The sequence below is a fragment of the Phacochoerus africanus genome, chromosome 7, assembly GCF_016906955.1.
Source record: "Phacochoerus africanus isolate WHEZ1 chromosome 7, ROS_Pafr_v1, whole genome shotgun sequence".
In the NCBI taxonomy this organism is placed as follows: domain Eukaryota; kingdom Metazoa; phylum Chordata; class Mammalia; order Artiodactyla; family Suidae; genus Phacochoerus; species Phacochoerus africanus.
In genome coordinates this window covers 80,773,645-80,790,528 of record NC_062550.1, presented here as the reverse complement: position 1 = coordinate 80,790,528, position 16,884 = coordinate 80,773,645, and the positions used below count along the sequence as shown (strand labels likewise).

At 41.4% G+C, this 16,884-nt stretch overlaps 1 pseudogene; it reads left to right on the top strand.

Moving 5' to 3' along the window:
* Positions 1 to 9,616: 9,616 nt before the first annotated feature.
* On the top strand, positions 9,617 to 10,199 carry LOC125131430 (60S ribosomal protein L9-like; annotated as a pseudogene).
* The last annotated feature ends 6,685 nt before the right edge of the window (positions 10,200 to 16,884 follow it).

The following is a 16,884-nucleotide window of genomic DNA, read 5'->3' as shown; positions in this document are numbered from 1 at the left end:
AATTTGCCTGACTCTTTCAGTACACCAAGGGATGTTTAGCTTTAGACAGTCATTTTAACCACAAAAATGTTTTAGTTACAGCCTTCCCTTGTGGTGGTGCCTGTCTGTTTTTAAAAGGAGCTATTCCATTGACTTTTTCTTGTTTGGAAGTTACTGTCTTCACAAAGAAGCATCTAGAAGCATCTTAAAGTTCTGCCTACCCAGTCCTTGGCTACATAGCATAGAGCTAATCTCCTTAACAAATCAAAAGCTTTTAAAACTCACTAAGAACAAAAATTAAAATCCTAATAGAAAAATAGGCTACAAGAATGTCAAAACGAGCTATCAGAAAAAGAAATAAATACTTGAAATGATATTCAATCTAACAAGCTAACTCATAAGTAAGTAAATACAATTTGGAACATTTATATACTTTAAATTTTTTTTTTTTTGTCTTTTTGCTATTTCTCGGGCTGCTCCCGCGGCATATGGAGATTCACAGGCTAGGGGTCAGATCGGAGCTGTAGCCTCCGGCCTATGGCAGAGCTACAGCAACGTGAGATCCGAGCCGCATCTGCAACCTAAACCACAGCTCACGGATCGTTAACCCACTGAGCAAGGGCAGGGATCGAACCCACAACCTCATGGTTCCTAGTTGGATTCGTTAACCACTGCGCCATGACGGGAATTCCATACTTTAAAAATTTTACCTTTCATATGAGCAAAGATCAAAATGGTTGCTATTATATTTCTGATAAGAGTGTAAGAAACAGCCACTTTCATGTGCAGCTGATGAGAGCGTAAACTGTTGCAATTTATTTAGAAAGAAGTTTGGCAGTATCTACTAATATTTTAAATGCTCTTAACTTTTGTCCATCAATTCCACATCCGTGGATTTTTCTAACTTGCAAGAAGCTACTAAAAAAAAATGAATAGCATACTCTCAGGTTTTCATCCTGTCTCTTCATCTCAATTCATATTCCTGTCTCTCTCTCTCTCTCTTTTTCTTTTTTTTTAACCGTTTCTGCTGTCCTTTGGGCTGTTTCTTCAACTCTTCTCTTTTCTTATTAGGTTCTTGAACAGCCCTTATGTTAACATTCCCCCCAGTAAACGCAGCCCCACCACTTTTTTCCATATTCAGTCTCCTAGTTGGCCTAGCTCCATATCACAGATAGAAATGAGAGTAATTTCTTGATTTCATGCATCAGAAAAATTTAATTGGTAGGTCCTTGTTCAACCATAGTTTGGTTCTTCATAGCTAGTTCCAAAATGGTCATGGGTAGGTCTTATATACTTTATGAATTTAGGACAGCTTTAAAAAATAATTATTCCAGAGTCTTTCTTCATGCCGATTTAATCATAATCTCTAGTGGCATAGCCAGATATATTTTTTAAATTATCCAAAGCTTAGAAATAAGACAGAGGGAAGACATAATATTGGACTGGGATGTTATTTAGTGGTGCCACCCACAGATGAGTTAATCAGCTAGAGGAATGTACTTCTGTTTGATAGGCTGTGTACTCCAGACTAAAGGTCCAGATTTTGTGAAAAATCTTTAAGCTGTAATATTACAACATACATAATTACATATTGTAATATGTGGCTTTAATGTTATTATGTATTTACATATGTAATTATAATATGCAATTGCATGCCATACGAAATATGTAGCGTTTATATGCAGTGTGTAAATATTAAAAACTGGCATTTTAAAATAGCACGTTAAATGTTAATTTTAGATTTTTGTCTGTTAGAGATGCAGATGATTTCTGCATAGTAAAAATATAACCATGAAAGCTTTGTATTTTAGTAATCTTATTCTATCATCCCCCTTTTTTTTTTTTTCTGTCTTTTTAGGGCCACTCCTGTGACATATGGAAGTTCCCAGGCTAGGGGTCAAATCAGAGCTATAGCTGCTGACCTAAGCCACAGCCACAGCAACTTAGGATCCAAGGTGTATCTGCTAATGACACTACAGCTCATGACAACGCCGGATCCTTAACCCACTGAGCGAGGCCAGGGATCAAACCCACGTCCACATGATCCTAGTCGGTTTGTTACCACTGAGCCATGATGGGAACTCCTTATGATTCCTTCCTAAATGCTAATTAACAGCCAATTCCTCAAAATGCCCTTTATACGGGCATTCGCTATCTTACTTCAGGCTGGCTATGTGGCTTATTTAGAGGTGAAATTCCTGTCTCTGTGATGATTTTTTTTTTTGTCTTTTTGTCTTTTCAGGGCCGCACCCACGGCAAATGGAGGTTCCCAGGCTAGGGGTCTAATCAGAGCTACAGCTGCCAGCCTACACCAGAGCCACAGCAACGTGGGATCCGAGCTGCGTCTTCGACCTACACCACAGCTCACCGAAACGCCAGAACTTTAACCCACTGAGCAAGGCCAGGGATCGAACCCGCAACCTCACGGTTCCTAGTCGGATTCGTTAACCACTGCACCACGACGGGAACTCCTGTGATTTTTTTTTATGTTGCCGAATTCACTGTCCCCCAAGCATGGATTATTTTTTATCTTTGATTCTCAGCCTTATTCACACTATGAACACTCTGGCCAAAAAATAATTTTGATACATTATTTTTGTGAGCACAATGTACCTTAGATGCAGGAAAATATTGCCAAGTCTAATTTTTAAACATATTATGCAGGTCAAATAGAACGCATCTGAGAACACAGGTCTCTGACCACTAGCTGGCAACTGGGAGCAAACAAGGTCTGTATGACTAGCTCAGCACTTGGAAATTGGGCATCAGAGGAAGTATTACACAGTGTCCCTATCTTTTGAGCAGACGGATTTTTTTTTTTTTTGTCTTTTTAGGGCTGCACCTGCAGCATATGGAGGTTCCCAGGCTAGGGGTGGAATTGGAACTGTAGCCACTGGCCACAACCACAGCCACAGCGACACCAGATCCAAGCCGCATCTGCAACCTACACCACAGCTCATGGCAACGGGGGATCCTTAACCCAGTGATTTTTGCTTTTTTGTTGTTGTTGTTGTTGTTTTTCAGATGGCTCTTCTAAGTAGTTTAGGAGCAGTCTTTGCCACCTGGGGGAGCAGCTTACCTTTCACTTTTCAAACATCAGAGTTTATATTTGAGGTAAATGTGTATTTATTTTCCTGTGGAAAAGCATGATGGTTTGGAAGAGCATGAAGGAAGGTGTGAAACCTATTTTTCCTCTGTAGTTTTCAAAGACCCCTTTAGCAGTCAAACTGTGTCCTTATTCTTGGATCTTTGCTCTTAGAGATTTTCAGTGGAGCTCACTCTGATCTGTATGCCTGAGGATTTAGCGTTTCCCCACTTCCTACAGCACATGACCAACAACTGACAGGTGGGCCGCATAAAAGCTTTGGTCATCTTGCATCGTTTGATGCCCAGACTGGAAGTGTGCCTACTATCTGCAGAGCTCCCCTGGGTGACAGAGCAGTTTCCCTTCTGACTGTGCACAATCCCTTGCCAGGCTCCTTCCCTTCCCAGTCCAACTCCCTGACCCCCTGAGGGTTCTTCTTAGTAAATCAAGCCCCTTTGTATCAATAACTGCAACTCTACCATCGCCTCAATTCCATACATCCCACTTTTGACCACCCATCTTCACTCCATCTGTTACCTGAATGGCAACTATCTTTCACCCTCGGATGGTAATTCTTTTGTTTTCTCACTATCCCTCAGGCCCTTAATGTCCTCTCTTCCCATTTAGTGTTTTTGTTTGTTTGTTTTTGTTTTTTTGTGGGGTTTTGTTTTTTTTTTTTTTTTTTGCTTTGTATGGCTGCACCCATGACATATGGGAGTTCCCAGGCTAGCAGTCCGAATCGGAGCTACAGCTGCCAGCCTATACCAGAGCCACAGTAGTGCTGGATCCAAGCCACGTCTGCGACCTACAACACAGCTCACGGCAATGGCAACACCAGATCCTTAACCCACTAAGCAAGACCAGGGATCAGACCTGCGTCCCCATGGATACTAGTCAGGTTCGTTACTGCTGAGCCACAATGGGAAGTCCCCCTCTTCCCATGTGAATCCCGAGAGCAACCACTACAATGACTCTTGCACCCCTGCTTGACTGGCTTGCCCTTTTCCCTTCAGTGTTCTCCTCTGGCAAAAGCACAACGCTGGTCTGATGGAATATTCTTCTCTGCTCCCCCAGACCTTCTCCATCCTTCTCCACTCTGCCCTGTGCACTAGGAGCTGCCCTTGACAGAGGCTTCAATGTGGCTTCCCTATCCTTTAGCTACCAGTTGGGTTTAGCCAATGAGAGGTACTTGCCAGGGAGTGGAGAGCAGAAGAAAGAGAGGTTAGAGGCATTAATCCTCTGCTCCCTGCCAAAAATAAACTGCAAAATGGAAAATGTTTACATCAGAAGCAAACAAGTTTGGACCAATGCTGTTGATAAATCTAAATTGTTCAGAGAGAGATGAAAATAGAATTCAAATTCTTTATTCAATTTCTTTGAAATAGTGGCTCTTCCCTGCTCTGGACAAGAATTGAGCAGCTTGTCCAATGACTGGGAAAGGAGGACTTCCAACCACCTTGCTTGTCTCTGTTAAAGATGTTTCTCCCTCTAAACCCCTTTAAAGACTGGGAGAGGGAGAGCTGGCCCCAGACCCCAGGGCTTGGTGGACATTGAGATGTTAAATCCTGTGCTGAAAATTCCTGGTGATTTAATCAATAATGGGATTTCTGGTGAAATAAAGACAGAGGATTTTGTTGAAAAAACTGAAACAAACACCTGTCAGTCTGCAGTTCAGCAGTGGCTGAGTTTCTTTAAGGCCAGATCGACAGGCGCTTTTCCTGTAGCTGTACTGCTCACAGCATTCTGATGACTATTCCACCACTTGCCCTTTAAATTTATGACTAGGAGCCACAACTGGCCCCTCCTGGCTACAGGTGATCATGTCATTTATATAAAGTTCACTCATTCTCCCACTTTCTCAACTTTTTTTTACACCTTTTCTCTTCTTAAACCCCCAAACCTCACCCCCCTCTTCAATCTCAACAGAGATTTTATTTCCTCCGTCACTGAGAAAACTGCAGCTTCAGGAGAGAATTTCCCCAGACCCACACCATCTCACAAACCCACCAACCAGCATCATCTGTCATAAGCTCAGCTTTTCCGCCTGTTACCACAGATGAACTGTCTGAACTCTCTACAGTGCAAGTCTCTGTACTCGTGGATGGGACCCAACGTCTCTCATCTAATCAAGGACATTGCTCTAGCAATTTTCCTTTGACTCTCCCACACTAGTGCTATTTCTCTCTATTGGATCATTATTATTAGTCATCCTTGTTTATATTTCTCCCATTTAAAAATGAGCCATAAAAACACCTCTCTTAACCCCTCATCAGCAGCTGCCTCTTTTCCTTTCCATTTGTGGCAAGATTCCTAGAAAGAATGGCCTATATTTACTGTCTCCAACAACTTTCCTTCTAGTCCACTTGAACCTGCTTCAATCAGGCTTTATCGTCATTACTCCACCAAAATTGCTTTTGTCAGGTTCACCAATATTCATTACGACGGTCAAACCTGGGACCTTGACTGGTCAGTGGCTTGACCTGTCTCCCCCTCCCTAACACTCTCAAGAATACTCATACTTCATACTACCTCTCGGCTTGCTTTGTCTCTGTTTCTTTTACTATTTGTTTCTCTTCTCTTATCCTCTTTGGAGTGGCCCAGGGATCAGACTTTGAAGCTCTTCTTCATTTACATCTTGATAACCTCAAGCAGTCCCATGTCTTTAAATAAAACCTGTATGTTGATGAGTCCCGTATTTTACATCTCTCCTCAACTCCAAGCTCACATACGCAGGCGCCTGCCTACTCAGCATCTCCTCATGGATGTCTGACGTTTCCAAAACAAATCTATTGATTTCCCCCTATTCTCTAGACTCACTCTGTTCACTGCCTTCCCTCCCTCAGTTGATGTCAACTCCAATCTCCTAGAAGCTCAGACAAAAAAACTGAAGTTATTCTTGACTTTCCCCACCATTATCTCTTATTTTATCCCCTCCTGTGATCCTCCTTACTCAAGCTGTTCTAGCTACCCTGGCTTCCTTACTGTTCTTTGAAAATGCAAGTCACATCTCTGCCATAAGGTCTTTGCTCTTTGTAGCTCTTCCCACAAATATCCTCTGGCTAACTCCCTCCCACCCTTTAAATCCTTACACAATTCTCACTTTCTTAATAAGGCTTACCCTGAATACTCTCTATAATACCACAACTTACACACACACAGACACACCTGTCTCTTGCTCTACCTTGTCATTTTCTCATAGCAATTACTGCCTCAATAGTGTTTATTGTTTGCTATCTGTCTCCACTGTTGGAATAAGAGCCCCCCAAGGTCGGGGTCTTTCTATTGTGTTCACTTATGTATCCCAAATGTTTAGAACAATGCCTGGCACATAGTAGGCACTCAAATATTGAGTAGGCACTCAGTGTTGTTGAGTGAATGGAAGGTGATTTAAATATTCGATTCCACTGGTTTGAGGAAGGACTCTAAATCTGTTAACATCCTAATTTAAAAAAAAAAAAAGGGGGGTCAGGAACTGGGCCAGGTCAGAGTTTATAGATGGCGTCTACTTTGAAGGACCTAGATAGGGGAGTCTAGTCAAAGGAGAGGGAGGTGTAGGGAAAGGACAAAAGACCAGCAGCGCCCCCCAACCTTGGAGCAGTGTAAGGCTCAACTGAAGGTCCTTCATCAGTGCTGGCTGGAGTCTGGAGAGTTCTACGTAGTCAAGATGTGAAGAAAGTCAGAAAAGTCAAGGGTTCATTTACGGACATGACTAAAGAAAGCCTTTGCTAATGATGAAATAAGCGCCTTAGAACGTACATACGTAGAAGATGTTGATGAGCCAAGAAATTTATAGATGCGGTGTGTATGTAGAGTGTTGTTGTTGCTTCCTATCTTTTCCTGAATGTGGCTTGTATAATCCAGAAGGAAGGAAATAATATGCAAGCCCCAGCCCCAAAATGGGTTCCAAAGAGTCTCTGGTCAGGCTTGTCGGCCCAGCCTCTGGGATGTTTCACCCCCTGAAGAAATGCCATATTAGCAGCTGCCAACAGTCATCACTTCTTGTATGGCTCCATTATCTTTCCAAGTACGGTCTCTGGATTACCTGAATCAGAATAGTTGGATGTTCTCTTAAAAATGTAAATTCCTCAGTCCTCCAAAGACCTATTAAGCCACGTGGCAGGGCCAGGAATCTGCCTACTAAATAAGCTCCCTAGAGAATTCCTAAAGTTTGAGAACCGCTACCATAAGTGAAGGGACTTACTTTACCCTAGTTTAATTTGTCTGTACTATTTCATCTTGATTCTATGTCTCATCCTTTTAATTTCACTCTCCAAAAACATAAAAAGAAAACTTTATTCTGAAAATAATCCATATTCGAGACTGATTAAGAAGTCATAGATGGGAGTTTTCGTTGTAGAGCAACAGAAAGGAATCCGACTAGTAACCATGAGGTTGAGGGTTTGATCCCTGGCTTCACTCAGTGGGTTAAGGATCTGGCGTTGCCATGAGTTGTGGTGTAGGTTGCAGATGGGGCCCGCATCCTGTGTTGCTGTGGCTGTGGCATAGGCTGGCAGCTGTAGCTCTTATAGCCTGGGAACGTCCATATGCCACGAGTGTGCCCCTAAAAAGCAAAAAAATAAAAATAAAGAAAAAAAATAAAGTCATAGATGAAACCTACTTGGTTCAACAATTTCTGTGACCCACTTTATTCTATTTCCCTTTCTTTTAGGTATGGGATAAGAATCACCAATCCATATTCTAACCAGGCATACAAATTACTCTTTTCTCCTGTTTAAGCATTTGCTGAACTTTTAATCGGCCTGCCCCCAATTCCAGACCAATAATTCCTTCAAATTTAAGGATTGCTTCTGGAGAGAATGGACAATTTCACACCAAATAGAAAAACACAGCAGAACTTAAAGCTAAAATATGAACCTAAATATCAATTAACTCAAGACCAAATCAGAGTTCCTGCTGTGGCTCAATGGGATCGGTGGCATCTTGGGAGCCCTGGGTTGTAGGTTCAATCCCCAGCCCAGTACAGTGGGTTAAGGATCCTGCTTTGCCAAAACTGTGGTTCAGGTTGAGACTGGGGCTTGGATCTGATCCCTGGTTGGGAGTTCCATATGCCATGGGGTGGCCAAAAAATGAAAAAAAAAAAAAAAAAAAGACCAAATAATGCAAAGCAGACTATTCTATAACATCCTCCATTATTTAGAACAATGTATTCATGAACTGCAATCCTTGGCTATACTTCCCTGTGTCTACTGAGAAACATAGAAGCCAACAAATAAGAAGAGTTGACCTGGGGTTTTAAGAATTGCAATTTGAGATTTGGATCAAACCACAAGGGTATTCCAGAAAAGAGTAAGAGTCAGGGGCTTATAAAGGCAAGAGCCACAGGCCTATTCTCTCACACAAGAAAAGAAACATTTGTCCTTAAGGGACAGGCTGTCATGAGTTATTTTAGACTAAGGTTCTGATTTTTTTTTTTGTCTTTTTGCTTTTTCTAGGGCCGCTCCCGCGGCATATGGAGGTTCACAGGCTAGGGGTCGAATCGGAGCTGTAGTCACTGGCCTACGCCAGAGCCACAGCAATGCGGGATCCGAGCCGCGTCTGCAACCTACACCACAGCTCACGGCAACACTGGATCGTTAACCCACTGAGCGAGGGCAGGGAATAAACGTGCAACCTCATGGTTCCTAGTCGGATTCGTTAACCACTGCACCACGACGGGAACTCCAGGGTCTGATATTATCTTGAGTTTCTGGAACATTGGGTAGATGTTCTGGAGGCCTGTATTAAGACAGTAAGTGGTCAAACGGTCAGATTCCATCTGCGCTGAGACATGCATAAGTCAGACTTCTTCCCTGACCTCCTGGTTCTGTTTTAGAGAGCTCTCCTGGCAATACTGACTCCATCTTGATTTTCTGTTCACACCTTGCAGACCAACCCACTGACTAAGCAGCAGCCAGGGATAAGGTCATATCTAAGGAGGTTCCTCCAAAAATTATCACTAAATTTGATTTTAACAAATAATTGGATAATAGAGATATTCCAGAATATGTCTTCAAGAGAGGTGCAACAGAGGAATTTTAGGTAACAGAATCCCTATCCTTCCAACTTCTCTCTACAATAAAATGATTTCTCTTTCATGAAAGGGGCCTTCAGAGGAAGTTCATCTCTCTTATCAACGCTAAAGAGAATTCAGCAGACACTGAGATAACTCTAAACAGACCATTTTTTTGGTGTAGGATCATCTCACTTTCTAAATAATATCCTAACTACTTCTGACAATCAAGCAGATTCCAAAACCCTTTCAGAGAACAGGAAACTTTCAACACAACCTGTCTCTTCAGAACTCATTCACTTTTAGAAAAAAAAAAAAAAAAAAAAAACGAAAAAAAGAAGAAAAAAAAAGCTCTCTAACATTTTAGAAGGGTGTGCTAAAATGTAATTTTGGAACTTCTACTTATTCTGTATTAGTTTTTTTAGACTTCTCAAAATAGTATTGGAAAAGTGGCTGTTTGTCTAATTTTCTTGATTTTGGGTGGGGTAGTGATTACTTCGTAAATTGATTGAATCGAGCTCTTTGCCACATCTCCTTCGAGAATGACAACCACCCTCAGCAATCAGACTGTCGCCACTCCGGAAAATGTCGACATCACTCTACAAGGACACACCGTTATCGCGAAGGGTCCCAGAGGTACTCTGAGGAGAGACTTCAACCACATCAATGTGGAACCCAGTCTCTTTGGAAAGAAAAAGAAGAGGCTCTGGGTTGACAAATGGTGGGGAAATAGAAAGGAACTGGCTCCTGTCGGCACTGTCTGTAGTCATGTACAGAATGTGATCAAGGGTATTACGCTGGGCTTCTGCTACACGATGAGGTCTGTGTGTGCTCACATTCCCATCAACGTCATTATTCAGAAGAATGGTTCTCTTGTTGAAATCCGAAATTTTGGGGGGTAAAAAGTACATCCGCAGGGTTCAGATGAGGCCAGGGGCTGCTTGTTCAGTGTCTCAAAAGCCTAGAAAGATGAGTCAATTCTTGAAGGAAACAACACGGAACTTGTATGAAATTCAGCTGCTTTGATTCAGCGAGCCACAACAGTTAAGAACAAGGATATCAGAAAAATTTTGGATGGTCATCTACGTTTCTGAAAAAGGAAAAGTTCAGCAGGCTGATGAGTAAGATCTGAGTTGTCCAGTTACAGAAACAGCAAAATGCCAGATGATTCTTCAGACTCATTTGAGATGTTTTAAGATACAATAAAAAGTCTATTGACTTAGAACTTTTTCTTAAAAATTAATTAATTAATTAATTATATCTAGACTGGAACCTTACTTACTATAGAGAGGAATCTGGAAAAGAGATTCCATCTTATATATCAAGTGGGTGAAGGAAAGCATCCATGGACAAAGGAAGCTGTCCTCTTAAGGCAGTTTCACCCACACACCAGAGCTACAGCACTGCCTGCAAGCAAAGCCTTAAATCAAACTCCCACATAAGATGAGACTGAGATGGGAAACATGTCTTCCACTCTGTCCAAAAAGGCATCCAGCAGGCCCTGCCCTTTAGGGAAATGTCTTGACCTCCCTTTTGGAGAGTGGTCCTTAGGTGGATGGGGTAGAGGCAATATCCTTTTTTGCAGTGGGCAATTAGCCTGAAGAAGACTCCTCATTAGTGCCACCCATCACGGGTGAGACATCAAGAGAGGGCTGTCTATTGGAGAGACGTGGCACCCTAAGCAGAGCAGAGACACCTCTCAGTGAGCTCCACAAGCACTAATCCCACATCTGATCGGGAGTAAAGCTGGACTATGTGTGTGAGCACATGCGATGCCTGATCTTCCAGGATTCCCCGCATGACCCAAGGACAAATGGCTTGTCTAGGAGAACGTATGGGGAGGTATGAACGTGGCTTGGGACTCAAACTAACTTGGTTGGAATCCTGTGTCTACCATATACAAGTGACTTTGAGTAGGTTAATCTTGCTCAGTCTCAGTTTCCTTGACCACAAAATGGGAATAATAATAGCCATCTCATAGAATGATTGTGAGGAAAAAACCGTTCAGCACATGATAAATTGCTTTGCAAGTAAGCCCAGAATCCTGGTTACCAACTGTCATGATGGTGATCTTGCTTGTGGGCCCGGAGTCCACGTTTCCCCTGAGTTTGCAACCAAAACAGGTGAGAAAGCCCTACTCAGCCAGCACAAAATCACTGTTTATACCAGACTGGAGGCCAGTATAAAAGCACAAAGAATGTTGTAGTTCGAATCCAAATGCAACCCTCGCTCTTCTGAATCCCCAAAGGGGGTACTCAAGGTGGAGCTGTCACAGAGAGTTTGTGACTAGATCACTGTAGAAAAGCCAAGCAAACTACGTGCTCTAAAAAGGAGTTCTTTTCACAAGAGTAACAGTTGGCAGAGACTGCTGCCCTCAAGAGTCAAAGCAGGGTGGATTCTCACCAGGGAAGTGTGCCCTTGGCACAGGCTCCTGGCAGAGGGCATAGAATGTTTTGCCATGACGTCAGAGCTGTGGGCGGCTGAGCCACGTAAGCAGGGTCAGCAGGGCCAAAGCTCACGGGTAGAAATGAATGGCAGAGGAAGTGGAAGAAGACCAGTTCCTAAGAAGTATGAAAAATCACATGTGCATAGGACAGCTGTTTCCTCCAGTGTCTGAGATCATCGTCAGATTCAATCTTTTTTTGTAATAAAATATCACCTCTATTAATTTGCAGATTCCAGGGTGAGATAATCTGGAAAAGCACTAGATGCTGCATAAACAGTCCCTGACATAAAACTAGAAATTACGCATATGGTAATTAGTTTGCTGTACTAAAACCATGAGCCCCAACATGTCCGTCTTGTACCTCATGGCATTAGGCACTTGAGCTATTTTATTGTATTAGATGTCTTTGGCAGCTGCCCAGTAATACCTAGAGTCAGTCCCTTGCCCCCCACCCCCGCCTGCTACCATGTAGCCTATGTTAAACAAAATTGTTGAGCAATAAGGTCAGGAACAGTGCAACCTTCCTCACCTTCAATCAACCTTTCCTTAATTGGGCAATTAATTTGCCTACGTGTGTGTGGTCCTGACAAAAGAGAAATGCCGTTTTGGTTTTCTTGAAGCATGCCGTCAAGACTGCAATTCACTCATCTGAGTTCCTGCTTCTTAGTTACACACATAAGACACCAAAGAAACAGGCGCGCCTAGATGTACATATTCTTCATACTTCATCTTTCCTGCATTTTCAGCAAGCTGAGGTTTAAAACCATCAGCTTAAATGAGAACACTCTCGCTCGATGGTTAAATGTTACCCTTTTATTGACCCCAGGGTCATTCAGATTTGAGACTGAAACAACAGCCGGAAATGCTCTGTGAGTGATTATATCTGCACAAATACATCTTTTATTTAAAAGAATATTTATTCAGTCATAAAAAAGAATGAAACTGTGCCATCTGCAGCCACATAGATGGACGTAGAGATTACCATAAAAGTTAGTCAGAGAAAGACAAATATCATATGAAATCACTTACATGCGGAATCTAAAAAATGATGCAGATGTACCTATCTACAAAGCAGAAATGGACTCACAGACATAGAAAACAAACTTATGGTTATCAAAGAGGAGGGGAGAGAGGGATATATTAGGAGTTTGGGATTAACAGATACATGCAACCATATATAAAACAGATAAACAACAGGGGTTTATTGTATAGCACAGGCAACTATATTCAATATCTTGCAATAACCTATAAAGGAAAAGAACCTGAAAAAGTATACATAGATATAGATATATATATATAGATGTATAGATATCTGAATCACTTCCCTGTATACCTGAAACTAACACAACACTGTATATCAACTATATGTAAATAAAAATGAAAAAATGAAAAAAGAATATTGAATCCAAGTTAGACATTCTTGGTAAAGTGTTCTGAATAATTAACTACACAAGTATATTTAGAATGGAGAGCATTCGCTCACCTTTTTGTTGCCACATAGTAGGTTCTCTCTACTTATCTGAAGTGCATTTGCAGATTGAAAATTTATAGACTATTCCATGGCCTAGGGGGCAGTGATTCTCAAATATCCATGTGTATGTTAATGCAGGATCTGATTTTCATTGGTCAGGGGAAAATAATGAGAAAATTAAGGACATTATAGTGAGTTTTCCATATATTTAAAATTATTCCATTTAATGGGCTGAACTTTAAGTTTTTTTGGTCTTCTATGTGTTTTCATACTTTCTTTATTTTTACTTGTATTTGTCCATGAAATGCACATTCTGGGAACCACTGCTAGAGTGTCATAGAAATATGAGAGCCTGAAGTTGAAAACTGGCTGAGCTCACTACATTATATTGTGCAGGTCACAGAAAAGCTGACGGCTTTGGGTCAATAACAATCTGTCTGATCTAGCGGAAAAGAGCCCCAGATGGTGTTCAGTCTCTCACCCTTCCTCTGGTCCCGTTAAATCCGCTTTCTCCCCAACTCTTGACCATCACAAGCTGACTCCATTTTAAAATATGGGAAACCTGGGACCACACTCATCCTTTATTTGAACCTAAGAAGAGCGAGTGAGTGTTGGGGAAACCATACTGGATCCTGCATCATAGAATAATCCCCAAAAGATAAAAATGGAAGGAGACATTCTCACCTCTCTAAAATCAACAATGAGCACCTACATAAGAGGTGCATAAGCAGGAGGCACCATTTTGATTCAGCTAGATGATTTCACACTGGTGAAGAAAACATTTTGGCAAAGAATTATTTCAACCCAGAGGCAAAACACAGAATTCCAATTTTAGCTAGGCCATCTGTTATAACCTACATGAAAGTGCATTGGAAGTCAATCCCTCTACCAATTGCATTGTGATATTATCTATACTCATTGGACCTGTTAACATTAAGCCTCGAATTGAGCACCTGTAACTGCAGCACATCTTGTATTCCCTGAAGGAAGGAAGAGCATGAGAATCCTCGGAGGAGAAAGGTTCTGGTGGGGACTCGGGCTGGGACTACAGCCCACATGGTTTTCAAATCATTTGAAATAGTCATGGTTCTTCCCAGTTTTACATCATTGGGGGCGGGGAGGAACCCTACAAAATCCTCCCTTTATAGGAGATATTTTCAGATTGAGATTTTAGATAACTCCAAGTTCTTTTACACAGAGGACAAGATACATATAAAACTGTCACTTTGATGAAGTCCTGGGGAAAAGTTAATACAATTTTATAATCCTATCTACTATCCCTTATCCATTCTCCCCCAGAACCAATTATCTGCCCTAGTTAAATGGGAACCTTCACAGTGATTCTTTTGGCTAGGTTTTATACCATAAGGAAAGCAGAGTTTCTGGATATGACACACACAAAATCTTGGTGCTAGGAATTCTAAGGAACTGAAAGCAGAGATTATAAACAGAAGTCTGGGGCAAGAGCTTGTGGCAACCTCCTCTTCCTCATTCTTATGGTTTTCTAACTGATAAAAGTTTCTTCTATAATTGCTCTTCAAAGAAAATTAGTTTGCCTTCTGTGTAGACATCTCATTCTTTGTGTGTGTGTATGTGTGTGTGTGTGTGTGTGTCTGTCTGTCTGTCTGCCATCTCTTGGGCCACTCTCGTGGCATATGGAGGTTCCCAGGCTAGGAGTTGAATCAGAGCTGTAGCCACCAGCCTATACCACAGCCATAGCAACGCAGGATCCGAGCCGTGTCTGCGACCTGTGCCACAGCTCACGGCAACGACGGATCTTTAACTCACTGAGCAAGGCTGGGGATCGAACCCACAACCTCATGGTTCCTAGTCGGATTCATTAACCACTGTGCCACGACGGGAACTCCTAGACATCTCATTCTAATGAAAAACTCCTTGTCTATTCCAAAGCAGAATTTTGCTTGGACTCTGAGAGTTAAGTGTGGTGTTTATTCTCTTCTTTCCCCTTAGAACTCTGCTGCTAACCAGGAGCTTGTTCTTTCATAGCTGCTTCTTCTGCGAGACTCTTGGCCTTGATGTTCCCATATACCACCAGTTTGATGCCCTTCTATAAAACTCAAGATTCGATGCTCCTGGAGACCATTTCACATTGTCAGAGATCTGCCTTATTTTTGACATGTCTCAGATAATGAATTTTCTCTGAACTCTTGGAATCTGCTTTTCTCAGGCTTCACGTGTATTTTATCCATGCCCCACAATCCCTTATTTGATAATCTAAACCTTGAGATAACCGCTTTTTCACAAGGATCCTGATGTATCACCTTAATAAATAGGTTCCTTCTTTCTGCTCAGAATTCAGGACAGGGTGGCCTTCAGAGCCGCTCAAGAGATTAAACTATGGAGCAGTGAAGTAAAAAGTACACCATATTCTTTCTAATTCTGTAATATCATGCCTTAGTCTTGGTTTTATAATCTACAGTAAGAAAACATCATCTATTTCTTCCATCTGGCTGGTAATTCCTTGGTCTTCTGCCACAATGATTTTCTATTCCTGTTTCTTTTGATTTGATGCTCACCAAATGTTTTTCATTGTGCTCTACCCTAAAATTCAATGTTATTCAACAAATACTTACTGTCTAGTGTGTGTAAAGTACTACTTTCTGGAAAAAAAAAAAAAAAAACCTCCATGTAGATATATCACTTCTCAACATACCTCTGACTTTTCACCACTTCACCTAGGTTCTCTTTTGAACCAGATATGCATCACAATCTGCTCAAAGAAGAGAAGTGAATATACTTTTCTCTTCTTCTTTTTTTTTTCCTGTCTTTTTGTCTTTTGAGGGCCACACCTGCAGCATATGGAGGTTCCCAGGCTAGGGGTCTAACTGGAGCTGTAGCCGCCGGCCTACGCCAGAGCCACAGCAATGTGGGATCCGAGCCGTGTCTGCAATGTACACCACAGCTCACGGCAATGCTGGATCCTTAACCCACTGAGCAAGGCCAGGGACCGAACCCGCAACCTCATTGTTCCTAGTCGGATTCGTTTCTGCTGTGCCACAATGGGAACTCCACTTTTTTCTTTTTTTGTTAATCAGTTTTGTCTCTTAGGAAGCTCAGAAATTCTGACCAAAAAGGGATGGAATGTGTACCATCAATATGGCCACAATGCATGAGCAACTGCGTTATTTTTTTTAATTTGGGTATAAAATTATAAGGGTTTTCTACAATCAAAGCTTTCTTTAAATGTACTGACCTATAACACATGTCATGTTATAAATGCAATTATAAATATATACACTTAATATATAATATAAATAATACATATTTTTATTGGCACATAGTTGATTTACAGTATCGTGCCACTTTCTGCTATATAGCAAAATGACCCAGGCATACATATATAATCATTCTTTTTCTCATCTCTTCCATCATGTTCTATCCCAAGAGACTGGATATAATTCTCTGCGCTATACAATAAGATTGCAGCATCCTTTCTGTGATACTGCTGCCAAAAATGCTTTACTTGAATCTAATCATGAGGAAACATCAGATAAACCCAAACTAGGAAATACTGTAAAAACTAATTGGCCCATAATCATCAAAAGTGTCAAGGTCATGAGAGTCGAGGAAAGACTGAGGAATACTCTTCCCAATTGAAGGCCACAACTAAATGCAACACACAATCTTGAATTGGTTCCTATAGTTATAAAAAACATTATTGGGACAAGAGGTAAAGTCAGTTCTAATTTAAACTTCTAAAAGTTTCTGAGAATTAGATGGAAGTAATGTACTGGTGTTAATTTCTTGATTTTGATGGATGTATTGTAGTTCTGCAGAAGAATATCCATGTTTGTAGGAATTACTTTCTTAAATATTTGTGAGTAAAGGGGCATCATGTTGGCAATTTAAGCCCAAATTGGAGGTGGTGGTGG